Source organism: Pleurodeles waltl, chromosome 1_2 (genome assembly GCF_031143425.1).
Source record: "Pleurodeles waltl isolate 20211129_DDA chromosome 1_2, aPleWal1.hap1.20221129, whole genome shotgun sequence".
Taxonomy (NCBI): Eukaryota; Metazoa; Chordata; class Amphibia; order Caudata; family Salamandridae; genus Pleurodeles; species Pleurodeles waltl.
In genome coordinates, this window is record NC_090437.1 from 1,023,615,095 (window position 1) to 1,023,629,587 (window position 14,493).

The 14,493-nt window shown below is 47.8% G+C and overlaps 1 protein-coding gene across 1 annotated transcript in view; it reads left to right on the forward strand.

Moving 5' to 3' along the window:
• Positions 1 to 14,493, forward strand: part of SMIM14 (small integral membrane protein 14) — a 256,717-nt gene that overhangs the window by 45,646 nt on the left and 196,578 nt on the right. The window contains exon 2 of the mRNA XM_069202031.1: positions 10,367 to 10,406. The gene's annotated coding sequence lies outside the window, so the exon portion shown is untranslated. The remainder of the gene's footprint in view (positions 1 to 10,366; positions 10,407 to 14,493) is intronic.

The window sequence follows — 14,493 nt, forward strand, 5'->3', positions numbered from 1 at the left end:
GCCTCCGCTAGCTGTGTCTCCTTCTCCTCGCTGGCCCGCCGGCGTCGTGAACTGGTCAATCTTTTGCTGGGAGGGTGGGGGTTGTTTGTTCGCCTTGTCTCTTCCCCATCACGATATCGGAGACAGGAGTCTGGTAGTTTTCCAAATCAAGTCTAGATCCCTTGCACGTTTGCTGTTACTGCGATTACGAGTGCGTGGGGAGAGGCATTCAGGCCCAAACTGTGATCTACTCCACGATGAGTCCAGTTTCGTCCTGTCCCAGCTACCAACTGCCATTAGGTATTAAGTGCTAAAGGGGGGGGCAGGGCATCTTCTTTCCCTGACTCATTTCCCCTCCCCCACCCCGTTTTCACCTCGAGCCGGCACCTTCAGTAGAGCCTCGACCGGCCCCGGTGTTAATTACGCTGCTCCAGTGACGCCACAAGGTCACTCAGGGCCATTGCCCTTCTGTTAGTTCGGATCGCGTTGTTTCCCGGTGTGTCCGCGGCAGGCCCACTCAGATCAGGGACTCAGAAAGGGTGGCCCCAAGTCTCTCCATTCAGGTGCTGATTTTTCGGCCGTGTCGGTATCTTCAGAACAGCCTCATCCTGCCTCGGTGTCTCCGCTGCACTCCGTGGACCCCTGGCATGCCTCTGTCGACACTCAGGGCACCAGGGAGTCCCTCTCTGCGACCGCCGCTCCAGCTCCGGCTAGCGGGGTCTTCCTCGGGTACAGCGCAGCCTCTCAGCTCCTTCCGGCCGATGCCCCCAAGCCGGCGCACGGGCGCAGCCTCATCCACACGGCACTCTCTTCCTCCGGACGCAGCTGCGCCGCCCCCACATCTCTGCTAGGGTCGCAGCCTCAACCCCTTCCAGGGTTCTCTTCTTACCCCGTCACACCTCTGTTCCAGCACGGCCCGTCCGGGGGGATCGCCGGTCCGGCCCCAGCTCAGCCGCGGAAGTCAGCCCCGGCCGCCATTTTGTTTTCGGGGACGGGCGCGGCTCGACAACGGGGGCCGCTTTCGCCAGGTGCTCCCCGCTGGAGATTCCCAGGGGTCCAGGGGTCACAAGGACTGTTAAAATGATGTCCTCGGCTCGGTCAGGCCACTCTAACTACGGGCGGATGACTGAGGGGTCCAGAGCACTCTCAGAGTGCGACCGCCATCTTGACGCCCGAAGCCACGCCCCCCAAAAAGAGATAATTCTAATGCTCTATATTGTGGTAGTGTGGTCGAGCAGTAGGCTTATCAGAGGGTAGTGTTAAGCATTTGTTGTACACACACAGGCAATAAATGAGGAACACACACTCAAAGACTTACTCCAGGCCAATAGGTTTTTATATAGAAAAATATATTTTCTTAGTTTATTTTAAGAACCACAGGTTCAAGATTTACAAGTAATACTTCAAATGAAAGGTATTTAAGTCAGGTATTCTAGGGACTTTGAATAATCACAATAGCATGTACAGTTTTGACAAAAATGGCAATAAGCTATTTTAAAAGTGGACACTGTGCAAAAATCGACAGTTCCTGGGGGAGGTAAGTAAATGTTATGTTCACAGGTAAGTAAAACACTTAAAGTTGGGTCCAAGATAGTCCACCGTTAGGGGTTCAAGGCAACCCCAAAGTTACCACACCAGCAGCTCAGGGCCGGTCAGGTGCAGAGGTCAAAGAGGTGCCCAAAACACACAGGCTTCAATAGAGAACAGGGGTGCCCTGGTTCCAGTCTGCCAGCAGGTAAGTACCCACGTCCTCGGAGGGCAGACCAGAGGGGTTGTGTAGGGCACCTGGGGGGACACAAGCAGGCACAGAAAGTACACCCACAGGGGTGGCCGAGTGCAGAGTGCCAACAGGTGTCGGGTTTTGTATTGAAGGCAGTGGGGAGACCCGGGGGTCTGTTCAACGATGCAGGCAGGCACAGAGGGGGCTCCTCGGGGTAGCCACCCCCTGGGCTAGGCAGAGGGTCACATGGGGGTCGCTCCTGCACTGGAGTTTGGTTCCTTCAGGTCCTGGGGGGTGCGGGTGCAGTGTTGGTTCCAGGCGTCAGGTCCCTTGTTACAGGCAGTCGCGGTCAGGGGGAGCCTCTGGATTTCCTCTGCAGGCGTCGCTGTGGGGACTCAGGAGCGGGTCAACTCTGGCTACTCACTGGCTCGTAGTCACTGGGGAGTCCTCCCTGTAGTGTTGGTTTTCTGCAGGTCGAGCCGGGGGCGTCGGGTGCAGAGTAGAAAGTCTCACGCTTCAGGTGGGAAACGTGAAGTCCTTGAAGTTGCTTCTTTGTTGCAAGAAAGTTGCAGATGGTTGAACAGAGCCGCGGTTCACTCTAGTTTCTTGGTCCTTGGGTGCAGGTTGGTCCTCTGAGGCTTCAGAGGTCGCTGGTCCCTGTTGGATGCATCGCTGTTGCAGTTTTCGTTGAATTTGGGAGACTGGCCGGTAGGGCTGGGGCCAAAGCAGTTGTCGTCTCTGTCTTCACTGCAGGGCTTCAGGTCAGCAGTCCTTCTTCTTCTTTAGGTTGTAGGAATCTAGTTTCCTACGTTCTGGAGGCCCCCCAAGTACTGAATTTAGGGGTGTGTTTAGGTCTGGGAAGGCAGTAGCCAATGGCTACTGTCCTTGAGGGTGGCTGCACCCTCTTTGTGCCTCCTCCCTGAGGGGAGGGGGGCACATCCCTAATCCTATTGGAGGAGTCCTCCATCCATAAGGTGGAGGATTTCTAAAAGTAAGAGTCACCTCAGCTCAGGACACCTTAGGGGCTGTCCTGACTGGTGGGAGACTCCTCCTTGTTTTTCTAATGATCTCCTCCAGCCTTGCCGCCAAAAGTGGGGGCAATGGCCGGATGGGCGGGCATCTCTGCTAGCTGGGATGCCCTGTGGCGCTGTAACAAAGGGGATGAGCCTTTGAGGCTCACCGCCAGGTGTTACAGTTGCTGCGGGGGGAGGTGAGAAGCACCTCCACTCAGTACAGGCTTCATTCCTGGCCACAGAGTGACAAAGGCACTCTCCCCATGTGGCCAGCAACATGTCTGGTGTGTGGTAGGCTGGCAGAAACTAGTCAGCCTACACTGGAAGTCGGGTATGTTTTCAGGGGGCATCTCTAAGATGCCCTCTGGGTGTATTTTACAATAAATTGTACACTGGCATCAGTGTGCATTTATTGTGCTGAGATGTTTGATACCAAACTTCCCAATTTTCAGTGTAGCCATTATGGTGCTGTGGAGTTCGTGTTTGAAAAACTCCCAGACCATATACTCTTATGGCTACCCTGCACTTACAATGTTTAAGGTTTTGCTTAGGCACTGTAGGGGCATAGTACTCATGCACATATGCCCTCACCTGTGGTATAGTGCACCCTGCCTATGGGCTGTAAGGCCTGCTAGAGAGGTGACTTACCTATGCCACCGGCAGTGTGGGGTTGGCATGGCACTCAGAGGGGAGTGCCATGTCGACTTAGTCTTTTTCTCCCCACCAGCACACACAAGCTGTGAGGCAGTGTGCATGTGCTGAGTGAGGGGTCTCCAGGGTGGCATAAGGCATGCTGCAGCCCTTAGAGACCTTCCCTGGCATCAGGGCCCCTGGTACCATGGGGTACCAGTTACAAGGGACTTACCTGGGTGCCAGGGTTGTGCCAGTTGTGGAGACAAAGGTACAGTTTAGGGAAAGAATGCTGGGGCCTGGTTAGCAGGGTCCCAGCACACTTTCAAGTCATAAGTTAGCATCAGCAAAGGCAAAAGGTCAGGGGGGTAACCATGCCAAGGAGGCATTTCCTTACAACTATTACCTTAAAGACAGTATTCCTGACTGTGATGACATTCATATGCTGAGTAAGAACTTCCTACTCTTTAGTTCCAGTCTCCCTATACAACCTTTTTTCCAGACAAACTGGTGTTAAGTACTCTAGCTTTGTTTCTACCGAAGGTGGTGACACCTTTTTTTGTGCTAGGCAAGCCATGACTCCACCAACCTTCTTCTTTTCTCTTCCTCACCCCTCTAAAGAGGAAGAGTGACACCATTGTTTACACCTCAAGAAGGCACGTGGCTTTTACATGAATCACACCAAAGATCATCCGGTAAATGATCAGCTATTATTGGGGTTCCTTGTGGTGAAGAAAGGCAAGGCAGTGCAAAAACCGGATCAACTCTTTATTGATCGTCCTATCTAAAAGTCTGCTAACCATTGGCTCAGAAGCAGCCTCCAGGAGGCCAAGAGCTCACTCCTCCAGTTCTAAGGCTGCTGCCTTTGCATTGGCATGTGTAGTGCCTTTTTTGGATCGCCTTCGGGCACCTATGTGGGCATCAGTGCACATTTTCACAAGGCAGTACTGCCTCGAAAGCCAGGTCCGTCAAGATGGGCTTTTTGCCCGCTCTGTCTTGCAAGATTTTAGCCTGAGCCATTTTACAAACCCACCATTTAGAGAGGTACTACTTTGGTATCTATTCACAAGGTGAGGAATGTACATGTAGAAGTGTCCATCAAAAGAAGAAGCTAGTTTGGTCATTGATAGCACTCTTTATGGTGGATACTGTCTCTAACTGCAGATTTCTCACCTAACCCCCTCCACCCCACACCTTTTTGTGGTATGGTCTCTTCTGTCTCAAAAAAAATCCAAATTTAGCATTCGGCACACCGGTTCTTTCAATTAGATAATTGCCTCCACAGTTGACAAGATCATAAAAGAAAATGGCATCCACATTTATGAGCTGCGCATATATGCGTCTCCATTTGTTACTTTCGGAATAGCGTCAATGTGAAGTGGGACAGCGCGCAGGAGCAGTGCTCTTGAGTTTCCAGATCCAGTTTGGTGTCTGGGGATATTCACAAGGTGAGAACTCTGCGGTTAAATAGAGTATGCACCACAAAGAGAATTACCAAAAGTAACTTGTTCTTTAGGGCCTCCGTTCATGGGTGAGGCTGTGTGCTAGAGACCTGCCAGTAGTGTATCCCACTGATTGTCTCCTGGCTTGGCTCCATTAATGAATAGTTTTATCTGCTTCATTGAGTGCTCTCATACTATGACAGAACCTACAGAAAGGTACCCTCCCAAGGGTGGGAAAAGCAGTTTGACCCAGTGGTAAAAGGCTTTTGACCACCTTCGGGGTTAGTGGCATCTCTCACCGTGACCCGTTTTTTCCATTTATTAGACCTTTTTTTTTTTTTTTTCTTTTTTTTTAGTTTTAATAGCAACTGTTGTAAGGCAAAATGTTGCCTTGTTATAAATTTGCAATACTCCTTGATCAGCTGTTTCGTACTTTTTTCAAGATGCAGTTTAGTCCTATGCATACATTCTTTGATTTTTCTTTCTAAATCATTGACTGTTATTGTGTTTATTTATTACAAGATAGTTTGCTTATCTTTCTTTGCCCGTACAAGGAGATAAAGGGGATGTTATTTTAAGTCCAAAACAGGTACTGAATATCTGCATTTCTATATTTCATGTTTCTTTATTTTTGATTTCCCTCTCGATTTAGAGTTAACTAGTTCTCTTTATGGCCAGTACTCTATGCTGATATTTATCTATGCTCTGGTTTGTGGCTGTACTTTATCCTATGTAATATTGCTTCGCATACAGCTTTAGTTTTTTTGGTTGTTCCGACCACCTTCCAAAAGCCTAAGCTTTTTAAGGATCTCTCTTTCCACTCAAAGACGGCTTCGGTGATTTCTCTGTAGACTGACTAGTTGTGTTTTCTTGAGTTCACTGTCATTCCTCTACAGTTGTCTCTCCTGGAGTCCAGTGTGGTGTAGAGGGATAGAAGGGGCATTACCCCTCTTAACAGTATGTGACTTCTGGATGAATTCTTCTCTTGCTGGCTCTTTAAATACAATTATATTTTCCTTGTTCCGGAGACTAACAATACATGACTGCAGGGCTGTGCCCGGTCATGTGTCAGGCTTTTTGGTTCTTGTCAAAAAAGCTCAGCTTTACATGCTAATAACATGGAGCTCCATATGTATTTCTGCTATCTTCAGACTCGCTGCCACCGGAATATTTGACGTTTCAACAGGGAACCTTCTGCTCCTCGTCTTTAGTTGTGGCTCCTTCTCACCGTTTCTGAGGAGCCCAAGTGTAATAGGCGTATCGTCTCCTCTTTCCCCTCTTCTCAGTTTCTCACTGTTTATGCCCAATCCTGGAAGGATATCCTCTGGTTCTATTTCATACGCATCACTTCATTAAATCTGTTCCTCTCCATGGCTTTTCCCTTAAATACATTATTTACTGTTTACAAGGAATGGTACTTTTTGTGGTAGAGGTGAGCAACCGCTTATTTGCTGAAACAATGAACGCAGTTTTAAGAGTGTACCATTGCAATCCCTCAGGGATTTCATCTCTTCATGAGCCTCCTGAATAATCTTTTTCTTAAAACCATGAGTGGGGCCTCTTTCTCTGACACTTGTCTGGACCTCTGGAATGGAGCTCTACTCTGAGCTCGTGGAGAAGCAATCTCCTCTCTACCCATTAGTTCAAACTCTTCTTCCAGAAGCCTTTTAAAACTCTAATTCTGAAGGTAATTACTGTATTGATCGGGAACGGTTCACATGCTTTCCCCCTGCAACCATTCATTTGTTTAAATTCAGCATACCTGTTCATTTTGCAGACATTTCAAAATCGAAGGCGTTCGCTTATTAAGGGACATGCTCTTGTCTGCTGATTAGTGTGGCACATTGAATTTAAATGATGCTTATGTGACACTTTCCAGTTGCGTTTCTCACATAGATTGTACTGGAAGAAGTGAAAAAGCAGTTCACTTGCTGCCTCCTTGTTCTGATATCCAGCTTTGGTGGGTTTCAGTTGGCTGCTCTAGTGTAACTTAAATGAGCGAATGGTGCTCCAGTTAATGAATATGCCAGACAGTATGTTGTTTCACACCTTTTAATCAGTCAGGTAAAGTTGGCTGTATCGTTCCTAGAGATATTTGCTCTCACACTCCCTATTTTGAACAAGAGCTGGCAAAGTCAATAGTGAGAGCTATGGGCTATGCCCAATGTCTTTTAGCTGTGTTGTACAGTGTAGTGACGTGACGTGGTGTGGAGTGGTGTAGAGTGGAGTGGCATAGTCCTGCACTGTGGAGTGGCGTTGACTGGCATGGAGTGGTGTAAAGTGGCATAGACTGGAGTGGTGCAGAGTACCGTATAGTGCATAGAGAGGAGTTAAGTAGAGTGGCATTGTGCGGAGAGGTGTGGAGTATCACTGTATGGAGTGGAATGGCATAGTGTCTTTACATTTGAGTGGCGTAGACGGGAGTGGTAGGGGCGCTGAGTAAAGTGGTGCAGAGTAAAGTGCAGTACTGCAGGGTGCAGAGTGCGGTGTGTACAGTAGAATGATGTAGAATAGAATGGCATAGAGTGCAGTGGCATTGAGAAGACTTGTGCAGAGTGGTGACGAGTGCAGTGACGTAGAGTGGACTCATGTAGAATAGTGCAGTGGAGCAGAGTAGAGTCGCGTAGAGTGCAGTGGCCTAGGGAAAAGTGCAGTGGCACAGAGTAGAGTGGAGAGTGGTGTAGAATGCAGTATAGCATGGAGTAGAGTGGTGTAGAGAAGATTAGCATTGAGCAGTGATGTAGAGTTGAGTGACACAGCATAGAGTGGAGTTGTCCAGACTAGAGTGCAGTGGCATAGAGTGGTTCAGAGCAGAGTGCAGTGGTCCAGACTACAGTGAGTGGAGTGCAGTGGCGCAGAGTAGAGTACAGTGGCATAGATTGGAGTGGTGCATAGAGGAGTGTGGTGGCATTGAAAACGGGAAGAGTGCACACCATTGGGGTGACACAGTAGAGTGTTGTGGCGTATAGTGGAGTGGTGCAGAGTTAAGTTGCCTAGAGGAATGTAGTCAAAGGCCTACGTTGGAGCTTATGCTCAAGTTCTATAGGGTCCTTAATCTCTGAAGTGAAGCCACTGTCATGGGTTTTGACACTTTTTCACAGAGGCACTGCACTGGTGAGCACTGTATGTATTTTGGACAGAGAACTCATCAGAAACAATGTTTACTATGCAGATGATATTTGTGGGACAAGAAATAAGGCAAACAGAATAACAGTCACGCTTTACAGTAGAAGGATGTCTATATTATGTATCACAACAACATGCCTATTTGCTGTCATGGATGGGCTGATTAGCTTACATTGTTGGGCAGTGGGGTTGGAGGGAAAAGACGCAACATGGAAGTGAGTTGAATGGGAGGTAACAGAAGCTGCGTGGACAGAGATGTGAGACGGACTGAAAACTGACTGAAAACACTATTTTGAAGATTATTACAGCCTTCATACAAATTGTGATGAACAATAAATTTGGTAGTTTGTCCCAATAATATTAGTAAAGATAAAACTAAAGAATTCTGTGCTGATCCAACTGCTCAACTTTTTTGCATTTTATTTGATACATCCTGCTCTGCACGATGGCAGAGGGGGAGTGGTGCATGGATCAAAATCACAAAAATATCTTGCCAGAAACTACTTTCTTAAAAAAAATAAAAATTATTAACTGCATTTATTTCTTTATAATTACTCTTTATTATTTTTGCAAGCACAAAGAAGAAAACAAATGTGAAGAAACCAAGACATTAGTCTGACTTGTACAGCTTTATAACTTCTCATCCCAGGTTCCCTGTAGTTGATTCACAATACAACTCTCCAGTCTCAAGCAGATTCATCTCCTTCTGTGTCGGTATGTTACTTTTGGAGCATCCATGAGGAAAATGACCTGAAGCCATCTGCTTCACCTCCCAACTTCCTCCCCTGCATTTGGGGCCTGTTCTCCATCTGTGAATCCAAGTCCTTTCTATGTCCTATTGTTTTCCACCTTTTTGTACTGAAATGCTCAATCCACGGTTCCTGGATTTACGTGGACATTCTCTACTGACATTGATCACTCATTCTGGCCCCGTATAATCTTCCAAAAACAATTCTCATGGTATGCCTCGCTTGTCTACTATCAAACCAAGAGTTTAATGTATTTATAAGGCATATTTGACCATGTCTGTGGATATTCTGCACAAAACATTAACTTGTTGAATATATTCTTACTGACAATTGCAATTCATATGTTTGTAAATATATGTTTGTAAATATGGGTAGGTATGGATGGTAAAAAGTGTATAAGTGCAAAAATGAACAAATAGAGGAAAATCTGGTTGGAACAGTTGATTTTGGATTAGGGCTGGTGGCCATTCAAGCAGAGAGCAACACTCTGCTAAACTATTAATATGAAGGCTAGTGTAAGTCCTTCAAGGTAAGTAAATATTCATTCTTGATAAATTTCAAGCTAATTGATGAATTTGTGGTATTTGTTCTGGAACCGCAAATTGCCACAAAAAATGTACTAGGCATACATCAGCTGTGATATACTTATTCTGTAGAATGGTCCCCATGCTAGAATGTATTATGCTGTACCAATATAGCATAATGGTTAGAGCTTCCTCTATAGTGTTATACGGTTTGCTCTACATTTCTCAAGATATTTATATGTATAAATATTCACGTTTGATGCTCTACTTATGTATCTTGACAAACTGTTAAACGGTCTTTATATGTAGATATGGTATTTTAATATTATTTTCAATTTTTCTATGTTTGTATTGTCATCTTCATTCTGTATTCATTCTGACCATTGATTTGTATTTTCTTCTGTTCCTTGGGATACATAATATGTACACTTTGTGTATAAGTTATGTATCTGTATGTGGTTCAATGTATGCTATTTTCCTTTTTTTGAAAATGTATTAAAGAATTGAGATTTAAAAAAAAAACACAACTGCTGAATTGTAGCGAAAATAATGCTTTCATTAGTTCCAATTCAGGTGTAGTACATGGTAGAGGTGTAAACGCCCAATATAGACCGTATATATGGGTTGAGAAGGCTGCAGCCTACTGGAATCAGTAGGTCATATGCATAAGATACCATCAGTGCCTAATTTGTAAAAAAAAAAAAAGGGCCTGGCCCAAAGTTTTGCTCCGAATGTCACACCTGGTGCTATTGAAGGTCAGGGTGCTTAATACAAAGGTTGCCTCAGCTTGCATTAGCACTTTTATCTTCTATTCTTGTACTTGTATTTTTTCTGTTTCTCTTCTTAAGAGGCCTGTAGTTTTCATTTAAGGGTGTCACTGCAATTTTGTGCAGTAATAAACATCTTCACTTGGCCATACAAGACCCTTATTGTTATTGTAAGCTATAGATGAAGGGTAACCTGTTATGGAAAAATGTGAAAACCTGATTTATTGTGTTTATTGATATCTGATAAATAAATACATTTTTTTTTTTTGTGGGGGGTCTCCTTAACTGATATTTTTTCAGTGTTTTAAACCGTATTTTTTGTATAGTGTTGATGTGCTACTTTCTGTGTACGTAAAGTTCTGTTTCATGTTCTTTCAGACCTTCTGTAATCTTTCATATCTTTGTTTTTCCTTCAGCTTCCAGGCCAACCAGTACTTCCATCCTAAGACAGCTAAGGTAAAAATATATATTTTTCTTTTTCATGAATATCCCATTTCCTTCCCTGGAAATATGAGGATGTTCTCTGCTTTTTTTCAAACCTAAATGATTTGTATTTAAGTCAGCCCTTACTGCAGCCTTAGTTTCCTCCAAACAATGTATTTCTAACTAAATGTGTTTATCTGATAGAGACTTCTAGCTGCAGATTCCTTACCTTAGAATTCCCTGGCATCAGCTTCGAATCCGGAATTTGTCTGCTGAGCAGTACCCTGCGCGTGCCGTTGGGTGGCGTCCTTCGGATCCGTGTGCGTCGTCCGGCTTCGTGTGGTGTCGTTGGAGCCGTCTTTGATGTCACAGTCTTCTATATAGGCACCAACCCAGCGCGCGTATCTCAGTTCTTTTCCTTCCACACCAGTTAAGCGCAGATCCGGGAAGAGCTACCCTTGTTTTGACGTTTTGTCAAAGCTTTTCGATAGTCTGAGCGTTGTCTTCGAGAAAGACGGGATTCAAACCATGTGGTACATGTCATCGCATCATGTCGGTTACGGATTCACACCAGGTGTGTCTCTGCTGCCTGGAAAAGGACCACGATTCAAAGTCTTGTTCCGACTATCGGGCCATGGCTCTCAAGGCCTTGAGTGAGAGATCTCTCAAGCTTCTAGTGGCCCGGCAGCCGTCTTCGGTTAGCGCGACTCCGAGGAGTTCATGGTCCCACTCAAGGAGGAGGTCGCGACACCACTTCAGAAGCCCCAAGTCATCTTCCTCGCATTCGAGGTCTTCGGGGCATTCAGGTAAGAGGCACACGAAGAAGAAGTCCAAGTGGACTTCAACTTCACCACGCCCGTCGAGCGTCCAGAGAACGTTGAAGTTCCGAGCGCGGCTCCGCGGAGCCGATGCCAGGGCCGACTCCGCGTCTTTCCCCTTTTCCGGGGACCGGAGCAACCCCCGCTCAAATTGGATAATTTTACGAGGCTATGCGCCTTGTGTTTGAGCGGGCTGCACCCTCGGGTGGGTCTTTGGGGTCAGCAGGGGCCCCATCAGACTCAATGGCTTCGGCCTCAGTGCCATTGGGGACCCCGGGATCCGATAGTGGATCCGGACCTGTGCCGGTATCTCAGTCGACCTCCTCCGGGACCAGGCCCACCATCACCGGCGCCAACTGGTGGTGATAGTCCCATCCTCATCCCGGATGATCCGGAATGATGTAAGACAGCGCCGATTAGGAACAGATCAGTGCCTGAGGCTTATTCAGAACAGCCAGGCACAGGAGAGGAGTGGGAGGGGTCTGAGGACCCTTTAGAATATGGATTGCAGTACGAACAGGGCAGGTATGAGGGTCTTGGGGAAGACAGTGGATTGGATACTTCTCCAGATGCTGGCATGCTCTCTTCTCCCGCTGTGGCTACGGAGGAGGGTGCATCTTATGCCATGGTGGTGCGTAGGTCAGCCGAGGTCTTGGACCTAGACTTGCTTACGGTGCCAGTCAGGACTAATCTCCTGACAGAGGTGCTTCAGCTGGGGGTTGCTACGTCGGAGCCGATGTTACCCTTCAATGAAGCCTTCACTGATGTCCTTCTGGGAACATAGTCCAAACCCAGCACAGGGGCTTCTGTGAATAGGACAATCGGCGGCCGCCATAGACCTGCTCCAAATGACCCTAGTTTCCTCACCCTACACCCCACCCCAGAGAGCTTGGTGTACCAAGCCTCCACTTCCCGTGGTGCCTCCCCTTCCGGCCCGCCAGATAGGGAATCCAAAAGGCTGTACCAACTTGAAAGAAATTGTTTTCTTCCTCCAGCCTAGCATTGAGATCAGTAAACACCTCTTGCCTATTGGACCGTTTTTCCCATACTTTATGGGATACAGTGGCACAGGTGCTGCCCCAGGTCCCGGAGGGCATACAGAAGACTCTCACCCAGGCTGTCAAGGATGGGAGAGATGCAGCCAAGTTTACTATCAGGTGTGGCTTGGACACGACCGACTAGTGGAAAGGGTGATTTCTTCTACAGTGGCCCTCCGTCTCTACGCCTGGTTACGTTCTACTGGCTTTTCAGGGGATGTCCAGTCGAGTTTGATGGATGTGCCTTTTGATGGCTCTTGCCGTTTTGGTGAGAAGGCAGACTCCACGCTTTAGAGGTTCAAGGATTCACAAGCTATGGTCACATCATTGGGCCTTTCAGCGCCGGCTCGTCAGCAGCCTGTCTTTCGTCCCTTTCGAGGCTTCGGAAGGGGCGCGGTACCACGCCAGCCAGAAGTTAGCCACCATCCTCCGGCTTTACAGCATCCCATGCGGAGACAAATTCCTGGTACTGTCAGACCCAGAGGGTCTGGCCAGAGGTCAGCCACCACACAGCTCCCCTCTTCCGCAGCGCCCAAGCCCTCCTAGTATGGTTCTGCAGGACCATGTCCGTCCAGTTGGAGGGAGGATTCAATTTCATCTCCCTCACTGGCAGTCCGACACATCGGACAAATGGGTCTTGCAGATCATACAGAAGGGCTATGCCCTTTACTTTTAGTCTTTTCCTCCCTCTATCCCTGCGGTAAAAAAACGGCTGATGGGGGAATCATTTGGTCTTGCTCCCCTGGGAAGTTACGGCTCTCTTGGCCAAGTGAGCCATAGAAAGGGTCCCAATGTCCGAAGTAGGCAGTGGTTGTTATTCCCGCTACTTTCTGATTCCCAAAAAGAACAAGGGCCTTCGCCCTATTCTGGATTTAAGGGGCGTCAATTTCTTCCTCAAAAAGGAGAAATTCAAGATACTCACTCTTGTTCAGGTCTTGTCTGCCCTAGACGAAGGAGACGGGATGGTAGCGTTGGACTTTCAGGATGCGTATTTTCACTTCCCCATCCTACCCACCCACAGGCGTCACTTGTGGTTCAAGGTGGGCCACGAGCACTTTCAATTTACGTGCTCTCTTTCGGTCTCACCAGTGCCCCTCGGGTGTTCACGAAAGTGATGGCGGTGGTGGCAGCTCATCTGCGCAGGTTAGGGATTTCAGTCTTCCCCCTACCTGGACGACTGGCTGTTGAAGGGTCTGACACTCCCACTCCCCCCCCCCCCCCCCCCCCCAAAACCAGGCTCTCATCACCCACGTGGGTCCCTTGCTTACCGTGCCACTGGACTCAAGCTAGCCTGGCTGATGAAGGGTGATACCCTAAACCAGTCCCAGGATGCTTGTTTCCAGTCCAGGGAGGACCTGGCTAGCAGTTCGAGCTGGACTTTTCCCATGAGGAACAGGGTCAAGACTGATTTTCATATGGCTGGCTCCAAACTGGGGTGGCATGGTGAGCAAAAGAATGATGGAGTAAACCCAGGTCTGTGACTGGGGGTGAGTGTTTGCATTGTTCAGCACTCCGTCCATCATCCTTTTGTATTGCTAAAGTTGCCCTAAGTGGGAAGGGTATGCCCAGACGTGGGTCCCTTGCTCACTGTGCCACTGGATTCAAGCTAGCCTGGCTGATGAAGGGTGATACCCTGAAACCGGTCCCAGGATGCTTGTTTCCGGTCCAGGGAGGACCTGGCCTGGCAGTTCGGGCTGGACTGTTCCCATGAGGAGCAGGGTCAAGACTGATTTTCATATGGCTGGGTCCAAACTGGGGTGGCATGGTGAGCAAAAGAATGATGGATTAAACCCAGATCTGTGACTGGGGGTGAGTGTTTTCATTGTTCAGCACTCCGTCCATCATCCTTTTGTATTGCTCTCGTCACCCACCTCCTGACGACGGCGAACCTCTTGCACTCGCTGGGTTTCACTATAAACGTGCCAAAGTCACACCTGACTCCCTCTCAGAAGCTCACTTTCATCAGAGCTGTTCTGGACACAGTGCAGTATCGGGCCTATCCTCCAGAGCAGCAAGTTCAGGATATTCAGGTTATGATACCAAATTTTCAGCTTCTATCCTGGATTTCGGTGAGACAGACTCTGAGGCTGTTGGGACTCATGCCTTCCTGCATCCTATTAGTCAAGCATGCCAGATTGCATATGAGGGCTCTGAAGTGGGACCTGAAGTTCCAATGGGCACAGCATCAGGGAAATCTTAACGACATGGTTCAGATCTCGGAGGGAACTGCAAAGGATCTGCACTGGGGGTAGGTGAACTGCGATT